The sequence below is a fragment of the Oryzias latipes genome, chromosome 8 (assembly GCF_053564925.1).
Source record: "Oryzias latipes strain Hd-rR chromosome 8, Olatipes_Hd-rR_3.1".
Taxonomy (NCBI): Eukaryota; Metazoa; Chordata; class Actinopteri; order Beloniformes; family Adrianichthyidae; genus Oryzias; species Oryzias latipes.
The window spans coordinates 24,487,475-24,513,362 of record NC_136244.1 but is presented as its reverse complement, the minus strand read 5'-3'; the positions used below and the strand labels follow the sequence as shown (position 1 = coordinate 24,513,362).

General features: G+C 42.9%; 1 protein-coding gene across 6 annotated transcripts in view; it reads right to left on the bottom strand.

The window, feature by feature from the left end:
* Positions 1 to 24,699, bottom strand: part of shank1 (SH3 and multiple ankyrin repeat domains 1) — an 83,005-nt gene extending 58,306 nt beyond the window's left edge. For all 6 annotated transcript variants that reach the window (XM_023957348.2, XM_078951857.1, XM_078951856.1 and 3 more), the window contains exon 1: positions 24,398 to 24,699. The gene's annotated coding sequence lies outside the window, so the exon portion shown is untranslated. The remainder of the gene's footprint in view (positions 1 to 24,397) is intronic.
* Positions 24,700 to 25,888: the final 1,189 nt, after the last annotated feature.

Genomic DNA, 25,888 nt, shown 5'->3' with positions numbered 1-25,888 from the left:
TGGCTGAGCAATTAGAGACATCCACTTCAACAAAAGGACTGAGATCTCTGCGACAGATTCCACTTAGTACAATGTTTGTCAGCGGCTATGAAAGCCTGTTTCAGCGCTTTCTATGAGCCCAGTGTTCAAATCTACATTATCTGACAAAATTCAATTCTTCCTCTTTTATGAAGGCAAACAATTATTTCAGTTTTACTTTTCTTAATTATTCTTCAAACAGTTTCTCAAAATTCTTTAAAAAATAAAAAAACGTTGTTACTTTTATCACACGGCACCACTTTATATCACCAACAGCATCAAGCACTAATCCAATGATCCAGGTCTTACATGGTTCCAAGAAAAGTCAAAAAGAAGAGAAGAGGTCTTCCCTTGATAGAAACAGGCTCAAACCTGACTATTCATCCGTCCTTTTCCTAACTTGCTGAATCCTTTCCAGGGTTGCTGGAGCCTATCCCATCTACTATTGGGTGATGGTGAGGTACACCCTAAACAGGGTGCCAGTCCATCATAGGGCTCACAGTTGACTAAAAACCTGGAAACCTAAATCGAAACTGGCTTTAGCTACCAGGAAATGCTCTAAGCCAAGGAAACTTGTCTAAAACTTGGCTCTGATGCGAGAGAATGAATAGTTGGGAAAGCTTTACCCCCTTCACAGGCAAAAAACATTTTTTTTTTAAATAATGGGCTGATTTGTAGCTCATTTAACCTTTTAACACTGGAGCGTTATACTGCAGTCACATATTTAAAATGCCACCGCGCTGCGACCCATATGCAAGTTTTTTAGGAAATTTAGCAGGTATTTGTAATCGGATGGCGGCTGTTGCATTTTTTACACGCCAAAGTTTTAAAAAAAAAGTTCAAATTAAACACCTGTAGGTCGCACGGTGGGAGTCGTCTGTTGATCTGCCAATTTCAGACTGCCACCCCACTGCCCCTGTGTTGCCGTCTTTGGACTGCTAGGCCCTTTATTTTCTTGGGAGTTGGGGCCTTGCCCCTTCTTCGGAGTGATGTTGTCTAATAATGGGTCAATTTTTCAGTTGACAAGGTCATAGTGTGTGCTAAAATCAGAGTTGCAAATGAGAAGTGGCCCGCCGTCTGCATTCATGACCACGCCAACAATTTTCCAAAAATTGGACGGCGGCATTAAATCTTGAAGACTCTGCTGATGCCTCCCTGTCCCACGGCTGTAGTTGTATTTTTGACCAAAGCATGAGATACGTTATTGACATTCTAAACCGTTCACACAATTAAGAGAGATCCAGAGCAGAGAAAAGCTACACTTTGGGTTAGTAATAACAACGTAAGGTCAGCTGATTCACAATGATCACGATAACTGTCGAGGAATTACAGATGTTAAAGGGTTAACATATTGTGGCATTTTGTGAGCACTTTTCTAAATTAATCAAATTCAAATAAAGTTCTTCCTTGGGGAATGTTGTCAGGTCTTTTTGTTAAAAATCTCTTCTTTTGAAAAAGCATTTAATTCTATTTATTTTCAGTTTTTTTTATAATAACTTTTCTACACACATCTACCATAATCTCCTGGAATAAAGATCATTTTCATAAATTTGATTAAAAAATCTTTTGTAGCCAGAAAACGTTTTGGCATCTTTTCCGTTTGAACCTTCGCTGGATGAAGATCTAGTCAAAATTGCTTTAATGTAAAATCAAGATCAGTCAGAGAAGTTGTAGCTGCAGGTGCGAGTGGCTTCATCACTAAACTCATCGCCGTGGCAACACAAAAGAAGAAGCTGACTGCAGAGTAGAAATCCTCCCTTCAACCTCTGACAGAGGGAAGCACACAACCATCGATGTGAAGCTTTTGCTCCATCGTGGGAGATCAGTTCTTTTCTTCTTCATCGTCTTAACACTCATTTGCTGCAGAAGTTCTCCACCCAATGCTCCACCTCCTTCTACTCAGTTCCATACACCAGCATCTAGACTCTGGAGTCTCTAGAATCCTGCACCTGATCTGAGCTTTCAAGCCACGATTAATTAATTACATTGAAATGTTGCTTTAAAAGAAGATTTATCCAACAAAAAGTATTTGCAAGGTCAGAAATACAACAGAAAGCTGAGGTCTGAATGTCAACCTTACAGGTAATTCTTCAGTCTCACTCATAGACAGATGAGAGTCACATGATACAAAAACAGCCTGAATGTGATGGTGGAAAGGCTTTGGAACCAGAGATCTGAATGAAGTCAACTGTAGCATCCTCTGTTAGGTTGTGAAAAAGCGTGATCCATTGAATTTTTAAGTTCTGAGACATCTGGATGTGGGTTTATGGATTATAGGTCACAGTGTTTGTTTTCCTGCTGCCAGCGTTGTGTCTCAGCACATTTACAGAAGCTGAGATTAATTTGTCTTCCTGCAAAGATCTGACACTTTTCACATTTGTCCCTTTCAGCAGTTCTGCAGCCGAGGCTTATATTGGATGGAGTGGCGTGCGACGCACACGAAGACCATCGGTCTTGTTTTGTGATGAGCCGTATTATGTACAGCTGGCTCTCTTTTTGTGTTCCTTACAGAACCGACATTGATCCTTTCTTATTAATTCTTAACGACCTGATCCGACAAAACTGTATTTGTGGTGTTTTTCACATGTTGTTGTGGCATTTTACTGATGATGGAGGACTTAAAGAAAACTATAAATAAAAAAAAACTAAGATCAAAATTTTCATTTCTGAGTATTTCATGATTCAAATTGTTGTGAATCAGGAGCAGATGCCCTTTAAAAAATCTTGTAGGTGTGATGTAGAAGCTGCTACGGCAAGCTTCAAGCTCCCTGCTCCGCTCCATTCTGATGCATCTTTTGCAGACAAATAGATCCATGTAAAGCTTGGTTTTCCTCGTCTTGAAACAGCTCCATTTTTGTTGCACAGCTGATGTTAGGTTGGTAGTTTAGCAGGAAAGCATGTAAGCAGATGGATGATGGGATCTGGGGGCGGACTTGCTCCATGCCAACAGCCTCGCTCACAACTCAGGGTTGAATTTCTAATGAACTACCGCCGCTCTGCAGAAACAATGTCCTAAAATAATGACACACATTTCTGGATTTTGGGAACGCTTTGACAATAGATCAAAAGATGATCGGAGTGGGATTTTAAACCTAAATATGTCTCTATCAGCTCACCCAATCCACCGTCACAGGTTTGACCCCAAAGCAATAAACTGAATGAATTGTGTAAATGTTCTAAGCCAGGCTTTGCTCTGATCCTTTGGAGTTTAATATACTAATGAAATGAAAAAGATGGCTGTAACTACTGTAGTATCACTTTTCAAATATGAGAAAATTAAATATTCATGAACGAGAACATGCAAGACAAACTAGTAACACTTGTTTTGGAAGGAAGGAAAGAAACGGCGAGATCTACAGATTTGTTTGCCAACCTAGTTTGTAAATGTTCTCAGAAACATAATCAGGAACACACTGATGCTAATGATCAACCAAAATGGTTTTGAAGATGGAAGGTTCTTTAGCTACAAAGGTTAAGAAGTAACTTTTGCGGTGGTGTTGCCAGAGGTTTGACCTTGTTCAGCTCGTCTTCGATCGGTCCGCCGTCTGCCGTGACTCCATCAAACTCAACCTTGCTGCCTTATTATCTGTCCCAAACATCTTCACAGCTCTGTCTTTCTCTTGATCTCTGTCTCTCTGCTTCACCCTCTCTTTTATGTAGGACACATGGATATTTTCAGTGTCTCAGTCCCCAGGAAATTTCACTGGGAAACTTCCAAAGAACAGATCGCCCCACTTTCATGCCACTAAACTGGAACGGCCGATCTCCCTCCCTGCTCGTTTGACATCTACACACAAACCAGACGCTCCCAGACACGGCGCAAGGAGACTCACTCCTGCAAGGAGATGGCAGGTTTGCAGCTGATAAAGTTCATAATCTATGACCTTCTGCTCCGCCACATACTCATGTGTTCGTGGTTCGACTGCAGGAGCGGTTAGTTCATCACACATAAGAGCTGTGTGAAGGAGAACGAAGCCACTTGTTTTACACAGGTTCTTACGCAACCTTCCCCTGTGCTGTGAAACTAGGGTGAGGCCCGGCAGAGAAACCTGGTTCCAGTTTGAAGGAAAAGTGGGGCAGGTGAGCAAAAACGTCACTGGTCGTGCGCTTTCAGGGAAATAAGCTTCAGTACATGTAGTGTCCCAGAACATTTCATCTCTGCAGACACGCAAACATCCCATCATGTCTGCGGTTCCTAACAACAATCTCTGGATTGGAAGTCTCAGAGGCAAGTTGTTGTTTTTATTAATGGCTAAGATGTCATTTCACCAAGTCATTTGACTAAACCTTTTGATTTAGTCCATTCACCTTTAGGTCGTTGTCATTTTGGGATTCAAGTGTCAAACAGATCCCTGAGCCATTGACCTGGATGAAACTCCAGGATAACTTATTAGAAGCTGCTCAGTCCCCGAAAAAGTTAGGACTTGCACATAAACATGGAGGTGAAAGTCATAAATTCTTCAAGTTGTCCCTTTTAGTTGTCCCATTTAAAAAGCAGTAATGCTTGTGGAAAAGCCTGAGTTTTTTAATAATGTAAAAAAATCTAGAAAATCACATTTTTAGATTTTCAAAGAATTTATTTATATAATGGTGCAGAAAATAAATATTTATCACCCAGAAACAGACGAGAATTATGTCACTCTAAATCTGTTACATCTATAAGAAGTTCTTCTATCCCACACTTTTTACCTGTATTCATTTCACCTGTCTGAACTGGTTATTTGTAAAAGAGACATCTGTCCACAACCTTAAACAGTCAGACTACAACCTCTCGAGCGAAGAGCTGTCAAAGAACACCAGACGACTGAGAAGAACCAATCCACAATAATCAGCAGCTTGATGAGAAACTGTTGGAGCAATTATTTGAAAATGGAAAAAGATCACTGACAACCCCCCACCCACCACCACCACCCCACCCACACAGACACACACATGGAGCTCCATCAAATATCTCATGTGGTGGGCAACAAATGATCAGTGAGGAAAAAGCCCAGAACCACACAGGACTATGACCTGGGGAGAGCTGGGATCCCAGTAACAACGGTTGCTTTGGTAACACAAGGCGTAGTCATGGATTTAAAGCCTGCAGAGCTCCAAAGGTCCTCCTGCTTAAACCAGCATATGTCCAGGCCCATCTAAAGTTCTCCAGAGACCATCTGGATGATCCATAGGAGGATTGGGAGACGGTCCCGTGGTGAGATGAGACCAAAACTGAACTCTTTGGTATACACGCCGCTCGCCCTTTGGAGGGAAAAGAATGAGCTGCATCCCAAAAACAACCATACCCCACTATAAAGCATGGTAGTGGAAACATCATGGTTTGGGGCTTCTTTTCTGCAAAAGGACCAGGACTGTATTAAATATGTTATCTTGTGGTCACCCAGCTATTGACATTTATAATTAGTTAAGTATTGATAATTTTATTCATTGAGATTTTTAAGTTCACCACTCAAAGAAAATATATTTTTAAGATAGTTTAACTCATAATTAAAGTAAAAAAAACATGTTAGAAACCATTCAAAACACCCTGAAATACAGGGACAGTTTTATAAAAATATTCTTTATGATGGTTGATCTGCAAACATGTCTACATGATCCTTCTTGAAAGTACCAGTGCTGTTAAAACCAATGAACATTTATTTTTCATCTTGTCACATCATCTGCTTTTCCAACAGACCCCTGCATCAGTTTATTACGGCGCGAAAACCAAATCCAAAACACATCAAAGGTTGGCAATTATGACTTTCATCCCTGAGAAAAAAAAGGAATTTGCACTGACAATCAGTCCAAAGACGGCGCTCCAACTCCATGTCCTCACATCAAAAGGGAGATGAGTGCAGAACATTTAGAAACATGCTGGGGAAAAGCAATAAAACTGATGCCCAGAGGGCTCCTCCGTACAAACATCAGTCTTTATCGTGTGGATGTTAGTGGGTGGATGAAAACACGGGGATGAAATGAGCGTGCACACTCCTCCTGTGGGGTAGGACTGACCTCAAAGCCTACTTCCCTGTTTTTCAAAATTTGGGGTGTGCGGTCCCTCAGGAAGGAGGCTTCAAAGGTGTTTAACGGTAAAAAGCTTGTTTTCCCGTCCACGAAGATCAAGATCTAATGTCAGAAGTCACAAACAACAGCTTTTTTGTCTCGGTTGACTTTAAACAGACATTTAAACACAGCGAATCACTCTTGGACAAACGTCTCTTTGCTTTTCCGTCACAAACATGGCGACTTGTTTACCTGTCAGACCTCGACAGCTGATAAAGGTCAACGGTAGAGCAGCTCCTGCTTTCAGCCATTTCTGTTGTCATGTTTTAATCTTACAAACTAAACTGTGAATAGTTGAAGAAGAGAATATCGGGTAGAAATTCTCTACAAAATCAGAAACATGAAAAAAAATGTTTGACATTAAAAAAACATTTAATATAAGTTTTTTTTTATAATTTTAAACAGACTAAATTGACTATCATTTTGAAGAGCAGGAGGTTGCAGGTGCGTGTTGTTCTTTGACCCCCCTCCTTTGTAGCTCTCTGGTTAAAGAAAAAAATTTAAAATGTTATTCATTTTAATTTTAAGTTCGGACGATATGGCCACCTTAAAGCTAAATAAGACAAAACAGAGGAAAACCTTGAAGCACGGCGGTGGCAGCTTCATGCTGTGAGGCTGTTTTCCAAAAAGAGGATGCTAAACTAAAAGTGAAGAAACAGGAATGAAACAGAATTCCAGCAAATTATTTTACAAACCAAAAGAAAAATCTTCTCAAAGTCCCACTCCGATCATCTTTTGATTTGTTTTCAAATTGTTCCCAGTGGTCTTTTAATTATGATTATGCTGTTTTAAGCCGAAATCAAAAAGTCGGTGTCGTTTTCTTTTTTTTTTTTTTTTTTTTTTTTTCTTTTTTTTTTAACTTGTCCTGTCCAACAGCTAGGCAGACAGATGAGAGCTGAGGGCCTCTTGGGTTGGACATATTTTACTTTAACAAGAGGGGTTATTAATCTTCAGACAAACCAAAGGTATGTCTGAATAAACCCCTTTTGTAATTGAGGCCAAACTTTATTAATTTCAAACATGTCTGAAAATCTTTGGTGTTGGACCGGACGGAAAAGGAAAGAGGGGAAGAAGAAAGAGGGACGTTAGAGAGAGGGGGGGTAGGGGGTGATAATAGGAGGGGAAGGGGGATAAGACCATGAAGCAGCATAAAGCAACAAGTTTACTGGTTGTTAATCATTATGGTAAGGTTCAAATGTAAAAAAAAAACAAAAAAAAAGGGCGGAGCCTGTCCACACACACACTCAAATGTTATAAACACACCTGTTAGTTGCAAAAATGTCCACCTGTCGACATGTACACAAAACAGATAGTGTTCACACGCATACTTATGCCTTAAAACCAACTAGTGTGAAATATTTCAGTCATTCAGTCTGTTGAGCTGACACCTGTGCTCAGGTGAGTGTTTATGTTCTTCTAAAATGGATGGTGGAACGTGAAAAGAAGGAGGGAGAGTGCCCAGCCATCCCCACCCCAAGACCCCCACCGCACCAGCAGCGGCAGCCGGATTCCCCCCAACACCACACGGGAACCGGCAGGGAACAACCGCCGCCCGGGCGACCAAGCCCGCCACCCAGGCCAGGGCCAGCAGGGCCGCCGCAAGGCCCCCAGAGCCAGAGAGCAGGGAGGCACGGAGGGAAAGAGGGCGCCGCCCCAGCCCAACCAGGAGAGCAGCCCCCCCGCCGCGCCGGGAGAACCCAACGCAGGGCCCCACCGGAGAAGGACGCCCACAGCCCCAGACGAGCACCCCACCACCACCCAGGAGTTCTGGGCATCCCCCCGCCCCAACCCCAGGTACGGGCCAGGACCCCCCAAGGGAGACCCACTCCGCACTCCAGGCAGCCATCCGCCCGGCCAACGGTTGGTCCAGGGAGGAGCGAGGCAGGGGCCCGCCGCCCCCGCCCAGGAGGGGGGAACCCCGGGGAAAAAAGAGGGCCCACAAGGGGTGTTGTAAATATGGCCCGACCAGGCTCGGCCACAGTTGGAAATTTGGCGGGGCCCAGCACTCAGGAGCAAGGACCAGAACCCACCCCCCAGGGACACGAACACCCCCGGCTCAGATGTAATGTGAACCCCCCCACCGCGCGGAGAGAGCACCGCCGGGCCCAGGAAGCCAGCACCCCGGGGACACAGCCGCCGTTGCAAAGGGGCCCGTACCCCCCACCAGGGAAGAGGCAGGGGACAGATGGTCCTAGGTCCCACCTTCCTTGCAAAATGTGTGTGCGTGTATGTGTGTTTGAGAGAGTGTGTGTGTGCATGTGTGTGTGTTTATGTTGGGATGTATATATTGAGGGGGGAGGGGTGTGTGTACTAAGGGGGGTGCGGTTAAAATTGGCGGGTAGGGCACTAAGGGGACGTCTCCTGATTACTCACAGTGACGTCCCCTCACCCTCCCCACCAAGGGGCCCTAAATGTCTAAGGTGCGGTTAAAATTGGCGGATAGGGTGCTAGGAGGACATCCGCTGCTTGCTGGCAGTGATGTCCAAGCACCCCCCCTACCAAGGGCCCTACATGTCTAAGGTGCAAATAAAACCGAAAGAGGGGGGGCCCACTCCATACGGCAACCACAGGAGGGGGGTCACTGCCTAGTAAACCCCCCCCCCCAAGGCTCATCGCAGGCTAAGCCCCCCACCCCTTCACCCTATTATGAGGTTATATGAGGAAGGGGGTAAGTTGGGGACAGATGATAGACTGTCCCCCGGTGGTCAAACAGCCGTCCCCCGCCCCCCCCCCCCCAGCAAGGGGGCCAGGCCCACCCAGCCCCGGGGCCCCACCCCCGGAGGCGCAGACACCCCAGGCCCAGCACCACCACCCCCACACAGAGAGAGGGGAGCCAGAAAGCGCCGCCCCCCCCCGGAGCAAGCCCAGGCCCCCACCCCCAAACGCCGGCCCTAGAAGAGCTCTGGTCAGGCCTCGACGGGACCGAGGCAGCCAACCGGCCGGGGAAACCGCCGATGGCCTCAGCGGAGACCCCGACCCGTCAACCCCCCCTGCCCCGTACCAATAGTGGCCCCCCCCCTCCCCCAGAATGCCCCCCCACAGGACAGGGCCGACAAGACCCCCACCCCACCCCACCCCCAGACCCCGCAGCCGAAGCGGATGACACCCAGAGCGACCGGGGGCCCCAAGAGGGTTGTCCCGTCCCGCCCCAGAGCCAGGGAAGGGCCGATCCCAGCCCCAGGTGTAGACGGGAAGCCCATCCAGCGCCGCTGGGCCCCCCCCCCCCCCGAGCAGCGCCCCCCGCCAACCCCCCCCAGCACAGGCAAAGGGACCACCCCCCCAAGCCAAGCCAGACCACCACCCCACCCACCACGCACCCCCACACCCAAGCCCAGAGGACCACGCAGCGCCCCAGGCCGCCCCACCCAGGCGCCGGACCCGACCCCCCGACCAACGGAGCCCCCACCACCCCCGGCCAGGCACCGGAGGCCCCGACCCCCACCCCGGCCCACGGCAGAAGGGCAAGGAGCAGCGACGACCATGCCCCCCGCACCCCCTAAGTCACGGAGTTAGCTATGGGAGACCAGAGAGACCGAATTCTTTCAAAGTTACTTGAACTTTGGGCTGACATTTTTTCCAAGCTGATATGATCAAGCAGCAGATTTCTGTGTTGACTTATATTTATATTTTTTTTGCTTTTCCAATTTATTAAAATAGTTTTTTTAGCAATGCAAAGAGTTATGAAAATGATAGAGCCTAATCCTCCTTCTACATCGATGGCACTCATGTCACCAAGCACACAAAGTGACGGTGAAGCTGTGATTGAAACCTTAAGCCAGACTGATAGATCGGCACATACCTGCTGCCAGAGAGCCTGGACAGGCGTGCAGAACCATAGTGCATGCATGTAATTGTCGGGTAGATTACTGTCACAGTGCTGACAAATGTCTGAGTTACTGAGACCCATCTTGAACATCCTCTGTCCAGTGTAGTAAATTCTGTGAAGAGTTTTGAAATGGATTAGCTGCAGATTTGGATTTTTTGTCATTTTAAAGGTGTTTAGACAAAGTTCTGACCAAAAACTTTCATCTGTGCTGATGCTCAAATCCGCATCCCATTTTGTTGTCGGAAGTGAAATATTGTTATCTAAATTACATAAAAGTTTGTATATTTTGGAGAGAGTTTTATTCATTGAGAAATTGATCAGAGTGGTAACTACATCTGGTAGCTTTAAATCGTTGTCTCTGTATTTAAACTTTTTAGTAATAATTGATTTAAGTTGCTGATATTCCAAGAAGTTATATATTCCATGTTTGTCTTGAAGTTCCTGGGGAGTTATGAATCTTCTATCAATAATTATGTGCTCTAGTTGTTTTATGCCCCCTGCTTGCCAAGCTGGGAAGTGGATAATTTTTTTGTTTATGAGGATGTCTGGGTTGTTCCAGATGGGTGTCATTTTGCACGGTTGAATTGATGATTTTGATATTTTGAGAAATTCCCACCAGGCTGTTAAAGTGGCATTTATATTAATACTTTTGAAACAATCCTGTTTTTTAACTATTTGACTAATAAATGGAAGATCTGACAGGTTGATCTTTCCACATAACGCCTGTTCCAAGTCTAACCATGAGTTGGTTTCTGGATTATTTTTTAACCATTTTAAGATGTATTGTAATCTATTTGCAAGAAAGTAATTGTGGAAGTTAGGTAATTCTAATCCTCCACAGCTTTTTGCAGATTTTAAAGTTTTTAGACTAATTCTTGCAGGTTTATTGTTCCATAGAAAGCTTGATATGGATGAGTCTAATGTTTTGAACCATTTTAATGGCGGTTGTGTGGGAATCATTGAGAAGAGATAATTAACTTTGGGTAAGATTTTCATTTTAACCGTGGCTACCTTGCCCATAAGGGACAAAGGCAGGTTGGTCCAGCGTGTTAGGTCGTCCTGTATGTTTTTCAGTAATGGGGTGTAGTTTAGCAGCACCAGTTCTGATATTTTGGGGGAAAAATAAATACCTAGATATTTTATATTGCCTGATTTAACTGGTATTGTGAGTCCTTGCTCCGCATTACTGTTCAGTGGTAATAAAACAGATTTATTCCAATTAATGGAATAGTCTGATATAGAAGAGAATTCATTAATGATTGTTGCCGTTTCATTTACAGAATGTATATTACTTAAAAACAGTAATATGTCATCTGCATAGAGACTAATTTTATGATGGCTGTGTTTGGTTTTAATTCCTTTAATACTCTGTGTCGTTTTCTAAGGGGGCAACTCCGCCCCCCTTCCCCTCCCTGTTGCTGAAAAATTAAAGCTCCTTTTCAAACAGCATTTTTTTGTCTACTCCTAATTCACAGTGAATAAAAAAAAACTCAGAAGTGCAATTTTAAGCCTTAAGTTTCTTTATATATTTCCTCCATCATCAGAAAAATTATCCAAAGAACTTGTTAAAAACCCCATTTTCATCTGAGTGGGTCTTTCAAACATTTTCAAACTTGTCACAGCTACAGGTTTGCTTTCATGCTTTTTTCTAAGGTTATTTCTTCTGTAAATTGAATATTTCTGTTTTTTTTTTTTTTTTTTTTTGTCATTTCAGATTTTGTCTTTGTCTTTGAAATGTTTAGATAAAACAAATATATTCTGAATGTTTGACATTGTTTTCAGAGCTGTAAAATTACAAAAATAAGCAATGATGACTTCATACAACTGATCATGTTTTTGTTGTTGTTGTTTTTTTTTCGCTCTTTACCAGTTGAAGCCGAGCAAAATCCATCTGCATGGTCGCGAACGAGGCCAGAGGGTTTGTCAAAGCCGCTATTTCCAGCCGTAGACATGAAGAAAGTCAGTCAGCTGGGGAACCAGAGAGCTGAGATCACATTCAAATAGTCTACTAATTAATTAGCTTTATTCCTCATCACCGCTAAACCTCAAAGGGGCCGCCGTGCAGAATGGGTTTTGGTGTTGTGCTGGCAGCCATGTGTGCTGCCTGTTTCAGAGCTGAGTAATATCCCCAATCTTCCAGACTCATCTCTCGCCTGGCAGAGCAGCTGAAGCGGTGGCTCGGCGCTGAGTGGCAAGACCCACTTGCTGCTCTGATGTCTCACTGAGGGCCAAGTTGGAGCTCATAGCTGGCACTGCGTGTGAATAAATGAATCACAATGGGAGTAGCTGTAGGGGAGGAGTCTGGGTGAACATACGATGCTGTGAAATATTAAGGTGGATGCTGCTTCGGCGCTTCAGGGGCCTAACGGGAGCCTGGCCATGCCCTTCAGCTTCCTGCGTTTTGGTTTTCATGGGCCGTCACAGAGCAAATGAGCTATTCGGCTCACCGGCACGTTCCCTGATAAGGGAACCACAAGCCCTGATAAGAACGTCAGCCATCAGCAGAGGAAGTTTGATCTGAGCCGCTGGGAGTTGACCAGAGCAGCGTTTGTGATGAGCACGCCACTCTGGATAAAAAAAAACGGGGGGGGGGGGGGGGGGGGGGGGGGGGCTCCTAAATGAGATGAATTCAGCAGCTTCTGCCAGCTGATTCATCCTCAGACAAACTAAACAGAGAACGAGTGTCCAACCAAGCTGCCACACTTTGAGAGCAGCGCCTTCTTCTCAAGTCAACAGAATTTCTGTCTTTGTGGGAAAGTCAGAGTTTTTTCATTTAACAGCCTAAAATCAGAATGTGTATCTCCGCACTTTGGAGAATTTTAAACACAACTTGAATCTTTTCTGTCTTGGATGATTGGCAGTTACGCCAAACGTTCACCAGAAGAACCTGAGCAAGGTTTGTGTTCCTGTCTGGTAAATTCATCGAGACAATAAAGAGAGAAAAAACACACACAACAAGAAACGTTTCAAGAAGTAGAGAAACCAAGGTGAAATGGCCAATTAGGGTGTCGTGCCATAAATCCTTGGTAATGCTTTCAGTTGTTTTCCTCGTCTGAACTCATATTTGTCTTAAAACTGATATATGGCTCGCCATTTTCGTTTGCACCACTTTTTTATATCAGGTTGGGTGTGCGAGGGGCTGTAAGCTAGCGGGAGAGCATGCAAGCAGATGAATGACGGGCAGGGAGGGTAGGGTTGCTCCGTGCCAACAGTCAGGCCTACAAGGCACAGGCACATTTCTAATAAACTCCTGCCGCTCTGCAGAAACTATGTCCTAGAAAACAATACAGGTTTTTTGATTTTGGCTAAAAATGGCATAATCATAATAAAAAGACCACCGGGAACAATATGAAAATAGATCAAAAGATGATTGGAGAGGGACTTTAATCAAATCAAATCAAATCAAACTTTATTTATAAAGCACTTTTCATATAAAAATATAACACAAAGTGCTTTACATTAAAACAACAAAATATAAAAACAAGCAAGCATTAATAAATAAATAAATAAATAATAGGGCCCCCCTCCCCGTACCTAACCCCCCACGCCTTTCACACCTCCCACTCTCTAACTGATGGAAAATGACAATGAAAAATAGGCTGTAAAACATATGCTGAGCACAAAAACATGATGCGGGAAACGCTAGTAATTGGAACCTCCCCCCCTGTGAACAGCCGCATAGACAGCCAAATGCAACATCACAGGCGGGGACCGCTCCACCACAGCTAAGCGGTGATGCAGGTCCCCACCCAGAGCTCAACAAGTCCTTATGTGTTGTGTGAATGTGGGTTTGTCCCTTGTGTCTTTGTTTCTGGGTTTCTCTTTTGTTTTATGCAGGTTATCTTCAGCCCTTGTAGAATGATAATTGATTTTATTATACCTTTATACTTGTTGACTATGCATATACTTGTTGTAATAACGACTGTGCTCGCTTGCTGCCAACTGAACAAGCGGAGCCTACATGAATTGCCATAAAAGGGCATGGAAGTGCTGAAAGTTTTTTTTTTTTTTTTTGTCTATGACTTTTTGAACAGAAATGAAACATCTGTGGGGATGTGGACCCAACTGTCCTTCACTCCAGAAAGTTTAAGATGGTCTCTTAATCTCATGCTTGTACGGACAGACACAGAGCCATCGTATGCCATAACTTGATTTACACATTATTCTATTACAATTAATAAGTGCTTGCCATGAGGGGGGAGCTCAGAGCAGGCACTTCTTCTCTGTAGACGACCCTGGCTCTCACTTTGCAAAGATTTGAAACTCCATGCAGACTCTAGTGTGAATTTCCTTTTTCCAGAGCACATTAGGTTTAAGGAGTCCTAAACCATTCGGACCTGGTAAGGCCTGACGCGGCCGCAACACCCTCCTGAGTTCTTGTCTCTGTGTAGTCATTATTTAAGGTGGTTCTCTTGTTGGAGCGTCTTTTGTGTTTGGATCTCTCATCAAATCCTTTAAATGCATTGGATTTGTTCAAGTCTTCCTGCTCTAAATAAACATAACTACTCCTTAATGTTAAATGACTCATTATTTATTTATTATAACTTTTTAAAGTGGCAATTACAGTTGCATAGAAACACATGTTTGCTTGTTATTCTAGCATAAATCCTTTTACATTTGATGCTGTCAGGTTAGGTTATATGGACAGAGTTTAAGTCCTAATGTGTTGTTGCCCAATACATTAAGAATAAATGCACAAATATTTTAATTTTTTTATTTTTAGAAATTAAAAACTTTTATGTTCTCGAGGGCCACATAAACTGACACGGCGGGCCACATTTGGCCCGGGGGCCTTGAGTTTGACACATGTGATCTGAAGCTCACAGGCTGCAGATTAGAGCAAAAACTAGTTTCCTTCACAGAGAAAGAAAACAGTCCATCCATAAACGTCTGCCCTGCGTAAATGCATACCGCAGTTAGAAATCTGACTTTGGGGTAAAATGAGGCAGAGAAAAAGATGCCCTGTGGTGTGAATAATCAAAGTGTAAAATTCAGTTTGGAACTCATGGATGTTGCATCCTTCTGGGTAAAACGGCAAAGGCATGGAGGCATGAAATGAACATTAAGGGCTATTAAATCATTAATTACAGCTGTATGAGCAACAATTAATCTGCATATTAAATTTCAGGATTGTGGTAGTGCCGTACGCTAGCACAAAGAATCCATCACTGAGGGAAGCTTGATCCTTTAAGAAGAAACCATCCATATATGGAGATTATAGCAACATTTTTTGGCATTTAATTGATTTTACTCGCATTTTTTCAACGAGGACAAACTGAATTTCAAAAGGATTTAAAATGAGATAAAGGTTTAAACTAAAGGTGAACTTGGAAATCAAACTCTTGTAAGCATGAAATCAGATTTCAAAGCAATCAAACCTCCTTCAAAGATCCATCGCAAATTGTTGAAGATTGCTTTGAAAAATCTTCAATGATGGAAGCATTTGTGAAGATAATTTTCTGGACTTTAAAAGCTAAAATCAACCTCTTTAAGTGAAAGAGATTCACTTTAAATGATGTGTGAAGAAATGGTCTACTGATCTAACGGCATTGCTCCTCAGCTCCCGCCTGACAGAGAAAAGCTGTTAAATAGCTCCTAAATGTTTTTGAAGAAGCAGCAATAGTTTTTAATTATCATCAATGTATCCTATTTTCAGGATCTAGTTTGAAAAAGCTCAATCTGAGGCAAATATTTTCAGTTCAGGACAGCCTAAACTGCTACGCTGTTGGGCTTTGCTTCATTTAGTTCCTGTGTTGTCAGACTTTAGCTGAAAGGTGGATATTTATGTCATGAGGGGCTCTGCTTTCAGCGCGAGCATCACAGATGGAAATGGGCTGCTTATGGCCATGTTTTTGTTAATTCCTCCTGATAGAAAACAACTTCACAGAAATTCAATCAGGAAATTCGTGTGAAGGTTCAGTGAGTCGCAAAATGAAATGTAATTTCTTCATGAATGATTATCACTACGTTCATTTTTACAGAAATCTCGGACAGACATGTTCATGAATGCCCCTTTATAAAGTCATCTATCTCTTTCTGTGCTCAAAAATATTCAGCCAAATCCAAACTCTCCATGCATTCCTCTCCTCCCATTCATCAGAATGGAGTGGAGCAGTAGGCTTGTGGCCCATCCAGCATATTTTCTACCTCACAAAAACGATCATTTTCAAACTGCATTTCTTTGTCTGCTCCTGATTCACAACAATACTTAGAAATGTAATTTGAGGCTTAATTGTCTTTATATATGTCCTCCATCATGAGAAAAAGGCCACAAAAACACAGTTTTCGTGGGAGTGGGGTCCAAAGTGAAGGTTTGATCTGGCCAATGAGACAGGGGTCTCAAAAGGTGTGTATAAATAACACATAAATGGATATATAGGGTTAAAATGTGTGACTTATTGCTTGTTTGCAGTCATTTTTTTAAGTTCAAATGACTAAATAAGTTAACAAAGGGAAGGGAGGTAATCTCAATTTACTTTTAAAATGTGGTTAACAAATTATTTCAAAGAGTTGAAATGACTCAAATAATTAGACTTAAACAAAAGTAAACTTGAGTTTCACTTTTGATGCATATAATTATTTGACTTAATAAAAAATGTCCCAAAACAAAGCAGCAGGTCAGGTGAATTTGGTCTTTTAACATAATGATGAGTTGAAAACATTTGAAATAATTTGCAAATTGTAATGTTAAGGTCATAGATTTTGTTTTGTTGTTGTTGTTGCGGTTTTTGTTGTTGTTGTTGCTGTTGTAGTTGTTGCTGTTGCTGCTGTTGCTGTTTTTGTTGTTGTTGCTGTTGCTGTTGTTGCTGTTGCTGCTGTTGCTGTTTTTGTTGTTGTTGCTGTTGCTGTTGTTGCTGTTGCTGCTGTTGCTGTTTTTGTTGTTTCTGTTTTTGTTGTTGTTGTTGTTTTAGCTGCTGTTGTTGTTGTTGCGTCGACTTAAATTTTTTTATGATGCAAATGCAAAGTGCCGTTTTTCTATGTATAATGCATTAAGACTCAAAAAATCTTTCTTGGTCCAATACTTTGCTGAATCATCATGACCGTACACCCACTGCTCCCTGCTGCTGGTGCAAAACTGGCGCCCAAGAAGGAGCAGAGGAGGGGCGTGCGCACACACCGACGCACGCTTCTGTCCCAAACAGCTTCACGGAGCAGTAGGAGGCAAGCAAACATGAAAGTCTGCATTTAAACTCAAATCAACACCACTGTTTTAGAAATAATAACATTTATAAACTGAAACAGTTCTGGAGAAGCAATTTGAGATGCAGTACAGCTGCTTAATAAAACCACAGGGAGATGAGGAGAAATAATGAAGTGTTTTTGCAATGTCAGAGATGATCACTGTAGCGGAAAACGAGCAGAGTCAAACACATACATGTCTGTCACGTGCAGCTGCCCACACAACAGGTTACTGCATGACAGAAACACAGCCCTGCGGCTCGACACCCTTCAGTCACAAGAAGCAAATCTGACAGCAGGTTAAATTTGCTCAAAGCTGCGAGTCGCACGCGGCGACAGCATCATCACTCAGCTCCAGACAGAGGTCCTGAACCAACTGATGAGCTGAGATCCGCTCCAGCGTGCAGACGGAAACGTCACCAAAATAAAAGCCAGGAAGGAGGTGAACGAGGTCATCATCTAGCAGATGTTGGTTCGACTCCCTCAGGAGCAAAAGTAACCTCAAGCCTCGCACCACTCCTCCTCATTTCCCTGTAAAAGACCCACTCCCATGAAAATTATGTTTTGTGGCATTTTTCTGATGATGCAGGACATGTATAAAGAAAATTCAGCTCAGAACTGCATTTATGAGTATTTTTTCCAATTCAAATCATTTTGAATCAGAAGCAGATGAAAAAATGCGGTTGGAAAAGGATCGTATTTGTGACGTAGAATTTACCCAGCTTCATTCCGATGCATTCACAAGTAGACGAATAGATCCGTGTTTTCCTCGTCCGAGCAGTGAGGGGATGTAAGCTAGCTGTGTTTCAATGGAGAGCTCTCAGCAACGGGGAGGGGGAGGGGAAGGGGGGACGGGGTAGCTCTGTACCAACGGTCCCACCAACAACTTTTTGGATTTTGACTTAAAAAGACCATTGGAATTGCTTTAAAAATAGATCAAAAGAGGACCAGAGGGGATTTTTAAGTGTTGAGACTCACATTGAAAGTCCAAAACAATATTTTTATCTGAATACTCTGCAACCAAACTTGCTGGGTATTTTTTAAACAAAATCTTCAAATAAACTTAAACTAAAAACTAAACTCCATTTAACACTTCTTCTTTTTTTTTCATGGGAGATGCATTTTTGTCTTCACTTGGCTGCCAATGCTGGGAGCATCTTTTAAAACAACAGCTCTGGGTAGGAGACAGTTTGCTACCAAGATGAGTTTTTTCAAAGACATGAGTCTTTGAAAAAACAAAACAGTTAAAGCAGATTACCCTTATATCCTCCTGTAACACCTAATGTGTAAAATCTTAAATCTTTTCTGGCTTTTCAGTGCAAAGGATGGACGGACAGCAGTTTACAGAGTTTCTTGCGTTTGTTAATGGAGAAAGAGCTTCCCAGACTCTGATAGAGCTGTGCTTTCAAGTGGGAGGCTGGTATCGGCCGTTTGTCCCAGAGGACTTTAGTGCAACATTAGATCCTCCTGTTGATGCTGAAGCTGCTGCCTTCGGTTCTGTGCAAACACTCAAACACGGAAAATTACACCCCACCCGATACGCTGCTCATCATCCCGGGCCAGCAGCGCTTTACTGCATCTGCTGCTGCTGCTGCTAAAAATAACAACCCCATTGATGATGCAGCAGTGACTGTGGGGAGCACTGAAAGCCCCCACCCCACTACAGTACAATTAGCTGTAATAAACCAAGAGGGAATTCAGCTTGACCAATGCCCTCCCCCTCTCCGCCTCGGACGAAGGCATTCCTCGCCTTGATTGGGATCTTTGCGATGGGACACATGGGAGACAATCAGAAAGTAAAATCCTTTAGGCTTACGTCTCACCTGAATGAACTTTTTAAAGAGAAAAATGCATCAAATTTAGGCTTGATTAAAATTTTAAATGCAGTTTTTTTTTTTTTTTATTGCTATTTTTGACATTGCTTTCATTTTATATTAGAAAAAACAAATCAGTAAAAACGAAATCATCATCAGGGCTAAGTGTTTACTCGTCTGCATTGCTAGAAGAAGTTTGGAAAGTAAAACCAGGTTAAAACAGGTAAACATTTTCCATAGACAAAGGTGTAAACAATAGCATGATAAAAATGCATGAGTAAACACTAAAAAAGAAAGCACCTGCTATCTTTTTAAGTAACATGAACCTAAACAGAGGTTTAACCATACAGGTTCTGGGGTTTGTTGGATTGTCCGGGCCCATGAGGAGCTGCAACTTCTATGCTTTAGTCACAACTGCCCTTATGGATGGATAAGAGCAGTCTGCGGGCAAAACATGGGCAAATTTGTAAGGGGAACACAGTTGGTCCACACAAAGTATCAAGATCTAGACCACTCGGTGTGCCTTTAGAGAGATGCACATTTTTGCTATGGGCAAGCTGCCGCAGATAGATTGTAGTGAACACTTATACAGTATGCAAGGGTGAGTAAAGGTGAAGTAGGTGAGATGCAAGCCCGTCCTACAGATTTTTCATCTCTCTGATGAAACCTGCGCATTGGGCAAAGAGCCCGTTAGTGCTGTTCACCTGAGAGGTGTGCACTCCTTGCTGTAGCCTGACTGTTAAAAATGAGGAAATTAGACAATCAGAGTGTAGTAGACATCCTACAGGTATGTGATCGAGCTTTTGGAGAGGCCAGTTCCACAGCCGACTGGTGAAAGACTTGTGTGTTTTTTTTATAAAGCTGCACAACTTCAACAATTCCCCTTTTTGCAGCTGAAGGAAGATGGCATTTCATGAGCCACAAGCATCTACTTTCTGAATCAAAAAAATAGCGAAAGAATTTATAGCATTTGAGTCGCGCAAAGATCCTGAGTGCCTGTTCAAGTCCCATTCTGATCATCATTTGATGTATTGTAAAAGTCTTCCCAGTGCTCTTTTATTTTAATGATTATGATGTTTTTAGAAAAAACTCAAAAACTTTTTTCTAGAAAATAGTTTCTGCAGAAATTCCCCTTTGAATTGTGGGCGGAATTGTTGGCCCGGAGTAAGCCTGCCACCATTTCCCATCATCTATTTGTTTACATGATCTCCCACTAGCTTAGAGCTGCTTAAACCCTACACACCTCACATTAGCGGGGTGGAGGGAGCTTGTAGCCTGCCGGTTGTAGCCCCCATGCCACACCTACAAACATTTTCTCATCTGCTCTTGATTCGCAACGATTTGAAAATGGAAATACTCAAAAATGCTGTTTTAATCTTAAGTTTCTTTGTCGTCCATCATCAGAAAAACATACGAATACGTTAAAAACAAAATTTTCATGGGAGTGGGTCTTTAAAGGCAGACAGAAGCATCCGTCTGGTTTGAGGAAAACACAGAAATCCAAAGGAGTGACGACAATTAAGTTGCTAAAAAAATGGGCAGGTTGCAGAAATCGACAAGAAAAGATTTGAGAAACAAGGGAGAGGGCAATGCAGAAGTAGGACAGAGCACAGGGGAAGAGTTTCTGTCCCAGATCAGTCGTTTGCCACCGGAGACGACGGAGAAGGAAGAAGAGAGAGAAGAAGACTGTGAACAGAATTACTAAATCCGGAGATATCAACTATGCAGTTCAGCAAATAGTGAAAAGAAAGGTAAGCTTCTGGCCCAGGAACTTTGACGAATAATGACACTTGTCTAACAGTGCAACTGGTGAGCCCTCAGAACAATAATCCATCTGCACCTCCCATCCTAATGAATTGTACTCTGAATAAACATGGCTTGAAGAAATCTAATTAATTTTAATTAATCAAGATTGATCCTGGTTAAAGCCTGTTATTCTCCACAAATTAGGCCCCCTCTGCTCCGATGTGGCGATAAATACTCGTGTTTGCAGCCCTTTACTGAGACTAAACGTGTGCTGAGAGGAGATTGTGCTCCCTGAACCCCAGAGAGAGAGAGCTAACCAGGTGGAAATGTCAACTGTGTGCTGAGTCCTCCGTACACAAAGTGGAACTAAACTATGCACCGTTCAGAACAGAACAGAATTCACAGTCCTGTCCCGATCGCATGAGCTGAATGTTAATGCGCCACCTCCTACAGGAAGTGATGCGTCTGCTGGACCTTTTACTAGGCTCAAAGCTCTCTAGTGAACCAACTTGACCTTTAAAAGGCCAAATTTGCAAAAACTTTTGAGAAATAAATCCAACAGACAAGAACAATGCCAGATGAAGACATTTTGGTGGAGCTGGTGGAGCAGGAGCTGACCCAGACATGATGTTATGAGTTCTCCATCTAGAGAGACATCTCCCATAACATCAATCAATTACATTTGACACTAACGAGCTTTCTTTCCAATGTGTCCAGTATAATGGATTCAGCGGATTAGGAATAATTACTTTGCATAAGCAAGAGAGGCGCCGCGATCTTTGGCTGCATGAGTAATGGCTGCTCCACATCCACACAGAAAGAGTGAAGCAAAGTCGAAGCCGTGGCTCTGCTCACAGACTCTCCTCATCATCACTGACAGCAGGATGTTGGTCTTACATTTGCCTCCAAAACCAACAGCAGGGAACAAACGCTAACTCACTTTGGCAAACTGAGCCAAGTGATGCAACTTCTGAGCAAGCTAAAGCCACATGTGCTCTACATCTGCAGCTTCCCTCTTTCCAGTTTAGACATTTCTGATTTCACTTAGACCAACTCCTTCAGCTGAACTCCAGCGGCATTTTCGACGCTTGTTTCTCCATCCAAACAAGGTATGTCAACAAGTTGTACCGTTTTTATTCAGACCTAAACTAACTCCAGTTAACCAGAAAAATGTTTTTTTTTCCAGTTTATTCTGGATGCAAATCTAAATATCTGGATTGGCTCAATGGTTTGCATTAAACCAGTTTGAAGCCAGTTTTTCAGCTCCAAATTTGCCGTAAGGTCAACCATACATAAAAACCGGTGGCTTATACATACAATTAGCAAAAATAAACACAAAAAGTGGAAGCTGAGGATTCAACAGTCTCCTGTCAATCATTAAACCACAACCTTGACTGTAAATTTCAGTCTGAAATACAAAACAAGGTTTTAAGGGTAATGCAAATTTGCCTCCAGTCAGGTCTAACAAAGAAGATGAAAAATAGGGTTTTCTGGTATCAGACTAACTTACTGATGCTACAAGGAACCTAGTGGTTTTCTACGGTGGCCCTGAAACACAATTTACCCCAACAAATAAGAGTAAAAATACATTAAAGACCACAACAACAATTAAAAAAGCAAAACAGATCATTACAAAAAAACTGCATTTTAGAAATCAAAACAAACTTCCAGAAACCAAAATACAAACAAGATAAAAAAGGAAACATTTCAGATACAACAGCAATTTCAAGCAATCAAAATGAAAATAAAAAAACGTTAACACAATAAGGAAAAAAAATGTAGGTACAATGGGACATCACTGTCCGGATGATGACGTAAATGAGCCTTCAGTGTCCGCGTACTACTAAAAGAGGTTTTATGATTAGTACGAAGGACATCTAGTATCGCATCATGCCAAATAACTTCCGGTTGAAATAATAGACAAACATCATCATCCACTCAGAGAAATCCCATGATTCCCACCCTTTCCGGTTTCGTATTGTGTTTCATTTGTAAACATTTCATTTTGATTTCTGAATATTAGTTTTGTTTTCCAAAACGTTTCATTTTTATTGCAGGGCCACCGTAGATATCTAAGGAACTGAGGTGGCTCCAGGTTCTGTCATTTTTAATTCAGCTCCAAACCGAAAACAAAAGTGTTTCCTTCTTTCTTTAAAGCTGTGATTGATTGTATTGGTGGTTGTGCTTAGGACAGAAGAACATCTAGAATAGTAGAAGAGTAGAATGGTAGTTGAATGTGCTGCTTTGGCTTGCATTAGGCTAGTTTTTTTGACGGCACAGAACCCTGGTTTCTCCTAAACTTGAGGCTGTTACAGCTGAGGAGTTGTGCAATTTTTGGTTAAAAAAAAGGAAGATCTTTGTCCTTCTTAAAAAAGAATATAAGAAATTGTATTTCTGGGTAAAAGAAATACAAGTTCTACAAGAAATACAAAGAAATGATTATGTGAACACCCCCTAGTGGTTACTGAGGGAACTGATCTAGTTACTTTTCAAATTGGCTTCATTCCCAAACTAAGTCCTTGTTTGGGCCAAATCTGCATCTATAGGCTTTTTCTCGTGTCTTTTTTTTTTTTTGGCGGGGGGGGGGGGGGGGGGGGGTTATATCTAGCAGATATCTGGGGTTTCATCTGGCAAATGATTATTTTTCTTCTCTCCATTTGGAAAAATGTTTGCTGCTTTGGCTGCATGCATGCATGTGGGTGACGTCCCTGTTCTAGCATTGTCCCCTGAAACCCCCAACCTGAACTTATGGCCGCTCACTTTTATAAGGGCAGGTTTTTCCAAGCGAATCTGCAAAACCAAACAATACAAACAGAATTGTGTGCAATTATGTGAGGGTGGGCTGTCATTAGCAAAGACAAAGGCATCCATAGATAGACTGAACACACAGAAAGAGGTAATGACAGAACACATGTTCTCTGTGAAAAGAGTGAACCTCCTCTTGTAAAACCAGCTACTCAAGTGAGGGGGCAGCAGCCCGAGCATCATCCCTCAAATTCATCTCCCCACTGTGTGTGCAGTATTTTCTATCTGAACCTGTGTGCAACAGTCCACACTTTTTTAAGCCCACTTGCATCTGTGACTGTGTTCATTCATGCATACTCTCCCTGCTCACACCACAGTCCATATGTCAGGGAAGCCTTGCTTTGATTTACTGGGTGATTTCATGCACTGCATAGCCTTTTGCTGTGCAGCAAGCCACTGCGTGCACAGATCATCGGAAGCCCTGGAGAGGCAGGCGAGCATGTGTAGCTGAGATTATCAGTGATCATGAAGATTATATGTGAGAAGTAATGCATCACCTGCATGTGTACACTTGTATTTCCAAATTTTGGGATCAACTGTCTGTTGTTCTTTGTATCTTGTGCTGCAACACGATTTGTAAAGTGAGGATCCAAAGCTTGAATGGGTTTCATTTTCTTTCCTTAGCTGTCTTTGCGGACAGAAAACACTTCAAAAAGATGCTTTGTTTCCTCAATACTTGTGTTTTTTTCTTTGGGATTTGTGCACCCGTTGCAATTTTTTCAATCAAAGCCGGCATTGTGGGTGCATGAATGGAAAGAAATGCATGTTTCACATCATTGCAGTAAACTTGAACATGCAAAGCCCCCTCCCACTTTCTGCTGCACACAAATAAACCTCATTACTGACCCCACCACTCCTAAAAAAAATTACACTCTGCATTGCTTTTTCATGCACCTTCCCCTGTTTCCATGCATGCCCAGAAAGGATTTTTTTTTTTTTTGGAAAAGGACAGAAAGAGTCTTACTGTCTTCTACAATCCCTGAAGAAATACACAAATCCCTCCACTGGAAAAGGGGGACAGAAGTAGGAAGAAGAGGAGGGGCAGCCCGGCGGTTGCCGAGGAAAGAGGAGTAGATGGGAATGGGCAGAAGGAAATGGAAAAAAAAAAGAAACAGTCACAGCTGCAACAATAAAAACCCTCCTCCTTCTAACACCTCAAGGCATTACAAGGTGTCCGGCGAGCCGCCGCAAGCTGAGGGACGGAGCATTATCCTGGGCTCCCAGCCTGTCCTCCAGCAGCTCTGTAGTAAGACTTCTGCCTCCTCAGCCTGGAAGACTACCCATCCCTCGCTCAATGCCCTCCTCCCTCCCTCCCTCTCTCTGTTCAGCTTGTTCATAGTCCCCCCCACTCTCTCTCTTTGTACCGACTGGTTGTTTTCTATCTCTCCCCCTCCCTCACTTCCCTGTGTCCCTCCATCTCTCCCTCCTCCATCATTACCCAGATACAGGGAGTACCCCTCCCTCCTTCTCTGTATCGGTCTTTCCCTCTATCCTCCAGTCTTTGATGTTCTGGAGTTGACTCTTTGTCTTTTCTTTTTTTTTACAGAGCTGAGAGCAGCACAGAGAACACAGAGACCCATCAAACCACGCAGAAAACCAAACCACAAAAAAAAACTTCAAACAAAACTGACAGATTTTTTTTTTCCAGGGTTTCCGACCCAAACATGTCCATCCGGTCTGCAGCACAGCGCCCATGCACGCTCTCACCAGCTCAGAAACATGAATAAGAAATGAAAGCAGCGTGTTTGAGAGGATGATGGGAACCACTGCTGCAATGCTTATTAACATATAGAGGAGGATGAAAGAGATGACTGTGGGTGGAGAAGGAGCTTTCTACTGACGAGCTGAATTGAATAGCAAGTAGAGAGCAACTCCTCAACACCATTCAGGGCTGAGGGGAGCTTTATCGCTCACTCTGATGAGCTAATGCTTCTTTAACAGTTCACAGCTGAAGGAGGGGGTTACAGTAGCTGCACAAGCGTGTGAGATGGTTACAGAGACCAGGAGAGCCTACTGCCAAAGAAGCTAAAATCCTGAGCTGGCGGTGTGTTGATGCTCACGTGGAAACTCAGATAAAAGAAGAAATGCTGCAAAAATGCCCATGAAAATTGGGTTTTAAACTTGTTTATTGTGGCATTTTTCTGATGATGGAGGACATATACGAAGAAAATTGAGCTCAAAGTTGCGTTTCTGATCATTTTTTATTCAAATCGTGAAACAGGTGCAAACAAAAAAGGTTGTGATGCATAGACTGTCCATGGGGAGCTGAACAAAGCCAGGTGTGACGACACCGCGGGAAAACGCCTTACCTCTGGCTTAAGCTAAATGAAGCCAGTTCGGTCGCGACACGTCAGATGACACAGGCGCCGCCATTTGGAGCCAGTCGATAGTGATTAGTCCAAGTAGGTCTAAGTCACGTTTCTATGGCAACCACTGTCGCCAGTCATGAGAACGT